The sequence below is a fragment of the Galeopterus variegatus genome, unplaced genomic scaffold (assembly GCF_000696425.1).
Source record: "Galeopterus variegatus unplaced genomic scaffold, G_variegatus-3.0.2 Scaffold6892, whole genome shotgun sequence".
Lineage (NCBI taxonomy): Eukaryota > Metazoa > Chordata > Mammalia > Dermoptera > Cynocephalidae > Galeopterus > Galeopterus variegatus.
In genome coordinates, this window is record NW_007733003.1 from 53,560 (window position 1) to 57,718 (window position 4,159).

The window sequence follows — 4,159 nt, forward strand, 5'->3', positions numbered from 1 at the left end:
TCCTCTTCTGAAAAATAAAAACAAAATAAAACATGAAAATTTCCCTTGTATAATAATTTATTCATTAAGATTTTTAAAATTTCCTTTTGTATAAAGTTGCTCCTCTTCTGCCATGTCCCCCTAAACACACGTGCATGTGCATACACATACACACATACACACACATGTACACCCTCCACGTCCTCAAGAAACTGAGATCTAGGACCTTGCCATTTTTATTTTTCTTAGAATCAAGGTGGCCACTAACTTACATATACCTTTATGTGAACTGGACAAAACAACAACAACTTTTTGTGACTTAGCCAGAGAAGTAAAAGCTGCCCCAAGCAGTTGACAATATTCCAGACACAGTCTTACTGCAAAGCATAAGGCTCAGCAAGCAAAACATGGCTGGATTTCAGGACCCACTTGTCCCTTGATCAAGCCGCCTCAAACCTGTAAAAGTCATCTACTCCTCCAGTAAAAAAAATCATTAATCCCATAGTAATTCTGAAATATAACAAATCCCTTTGACTCACTAAGAAGCCACACAAACATCTAACTCACTTGACTTTAGCATTGTTGTTTTGTGTGTATCCTGATTTTTAGAGTTTGAAAATATTAAAAGGTAATGGAGAACTAGAACAGAAGAAATATCTAAATTTTAAATAAACTTTTAAACCTAACTAGTGTAACACAGTTCATGTTAATCATTAAAATGCCCTTTCAATGAACTTCTTAAAACATTTACTTTCTTCTAGTCAAAATATCTTCCTAATGCTTAAAAGTAAACCACTTCTATTCTTTTAATAGAAATCATATTTTTCCATGCAAATAAAACATATTAATTTAAAATATGGCAGTGAATTAGAAAAAAAAAACCTCAACTTTCAGTATTTCTAACAAGAACACCACTCTAGCATGTGGTGTTCAACATTTCCATTTTTGTAAATGGAATAAATTCTGCTCTCACTTATGTATCCACAGCACTGTACAACAAAGGACATTTGTAAAACAAATTAATTATCATAAACAGATTGGCAAGGACCTCTGCTTTCCATAGATATGTTTTGTACAGGAGAGAATAATAGAATTAAATGATTTTTCTCCTTCTTATATGTTTTAAGTACAATTGAGTAATTCTGAGGATAAAGGTGTTAAGGAAAAGTGCACCAGAGAAAAGAACATAGGACAAACTTTTGTACTAATAAACTATCTTTACCCCTGTTCAGTTGTTTTAATTATTTATTGTTTACGTGTGACTCAATAACTTTTCAAGCAAAGATAAAACAATGGACTAAAAAATTAAATCAAAGAGACCTGTCTTAAACATTAAGAAATACATACTGATATATTAGTATGTTATTGAGAAATAATTTTAAAACTCAGTGTGATGAATTAACTAAAATACTGTTCTTTCGTGACATCTGTATAATAATAACAGCGGATTTGAATTTGCTCTGCCATTGATGCTTTGAGCGAGTTACTTGTCTCCTGGACTCAATATCCACATCCGTAAAACAATGACAATACTGTCAACTTCTTTTGTATGGCTGGGTTGTGAGACTTGAAAGTGATCAAGTATGTTCAGTGTCTATATAGTCAGTGCTAGATAAGTCAGGTTTGTCCGCTCACTGCCATTATCATCGTCATATATGTCATATATTACTCTATGAAAATGCTGAGTTCTCACTGTTCCTTTGTAGCCCCTACAGCATTTTGTGTTCTAGAGATCTCTTCTGGCATTTTAACTTATTGTGATCTTCACACCTTGTTCACTTACTTATATATGTAGCATCTAAAATAATGCTTGTCACACAAGAGATGCTGTCTCTGTTTGTTGAAAGAATCAAAGGGCAAAGATTAAATTGGTGACCCAAGCACAGAGCACGTTTTTGCTCCATAATTACTCTGAAAATTCATGCTTAAAACAAAAAATTGCATTGTGATCAGACATTAAAATACTCTCCACATTCAGGACATTTCAGGAGAATTTTTTATTCTTCGTAAAGATAGAAAAGGCACAGCTCTTCTTTGAGCAGCTGATACCCCCAAAATTGGCTTTCANATATATTACTCTATGAAAATGCTGAGTTCTCACTGTTCCTTTGTAGCCCCTACAGCATTTTGTGTTCTAGAGATCTCTTCTGGCATTTTAACTTATTGTGATCTTCACACCTTGTTCACTTACTTATATATGTAGCATCTAAAATAATGTTTGTCACACAAGAGATGCTGTCTCTGTTTGTTGAAAGAATCAAAGGGCAAAGATTAAATTGGTGACCCAAACACAGAGCACGTTTTTGCTCCGTAATTACTCTGAAAATTCATGCTTAAAACAAAAGATTGCATTGTGATCAGACATTAAAATACTCTCCACATTCAGGACATTTCAGGAGAATTTTTTATTCTTTGTAAAGATAGAAAAGGCACAGCTCTTCTTTGAGCAGCTGATACCCCCAAAATTGGCTTTCATGGCCAAGTGGGTCCTCTGCAGCACTCACTACCACTTTTTGCTTCTAGATTCTTCCTTGCATTTTGTGCAACTGGAAAGCCAAATTCACTGATTTGGACACATGCCAGTTTGTTTTGTTTTCAATGAATAATAATTTCTTCCTCCAGAAATTCACTTTTCTTGCAGGGCAGGAGGTGTCTTTTCAAACTAAGAAGAAAATTATTTATGAAATGGAGGAAGTAATTTCTCCCTTCACATTACACCATATCCTTCCCCAAACCAGCTCCCCTACTCACTGGAAAGTGCAGCTGGGGGAGGTCTTGAAGTTGCAGGGCAGGGGAGACGGGAAGCTCTACCGTGATCCCAGGAATTACTACCAAATGGATGCCTGCAAACTCCTACTTCCCCTCTTCATCTCTGTGAAACCTCTTGAGCTTTGGAGTTCAGTGTAACAACATAAAAATTCGGCCACACAATTCAGAAGAAACTAGGTGAAGAGGAATTTGAACCCATAACTCAATGACTGCCCAAGGTCACCAAGCAGATAGGGTTAAAACTTATCCCACGACCCAGGCCGCTGACTGGCATCTCTCCAGGAACCACAACCTTATAAACTGGAAACAGAGCCTCTTATTTTTTTTTAAATTGCATTTTGGTTCTTTGGTTTCTCTGTCCTCTAATTAAGCACTACACCGTTATTCCATGCATAATATTGAACATCTTTAATTCCCTGTAAACTATCAACTCCTATAACTTCTACACAGTCTAAGAAAATATAGACAACTTACAGAATTTACCCTGTATTTTAAAGGTTGAATGTGGTGGAATGTCTATTAAGTTTATATTACACATTACATAGACATATAACAACTTTACACTAATTCCTGTCTATACAGTTTAAATTTCAGAAATGATAATATATTACTTGTTCGTACATTTAGGGCTATTCTTTTGAGGACAGATCTTAAGTTCTCTTAGGGCAGTCATTGAACTGTATAGCACTAATTTGTTGGTGCATCAAAGTTAAGGCTGGGTCTCAATCTCCAGGAGTCACTACACTCCAGCTTTCAGGAAATGACTTAATCGTCTGTCTTTACTTTCTTAGATTGTTTCTTGATAGCCCACAAACCTCCCCCACAATGTCCTACAGAAACTCAAATGTTAAACAGGGACCGCAGCTTTCAAAATTCTGTACTCGTATTTCAATTTGAAATGATTGTGTGAAATGAGCACTGTGTTCTGAATGGGTTGAAATGCAGTATGGTTTTCTGGACTGCGCGACACACATAGGCAAGGCCACTCAAGGGTGGCCATCCCCAAGCTGTTCCTCCAACATAAGACAGACATGTCTCCCTGACTTCAGACGAACAGGTCCCAGGAGCAAGCTGGACTCTCGGGACTGATGGAGAAGTCACCTGGGACGCGGTGCTTCTCAGAGCAAGTGAGCGACTGCACTTTGGAAGGCCGGGTGATGTCACACGCCGGACTTTATGAAGGGACGCAGGGAACACAGCCCCGATGCATTCCGGCCTCGCAGGCAGGAAAACATCACGCACACGGCAGCAAAATGGGACGCGACAGACAATTCCTTCCACCTCCCCTCCCAGATGGAGACTTACCCAATCACAATGAGCCCCAGGCCTCGGCTCGCATCCCCCAGGCCTGGCCCCGCGCCCCGAGGCCCGGCCGTCCCCGGGCGCAGGCACCCGGCGCGGGCCCCACGCA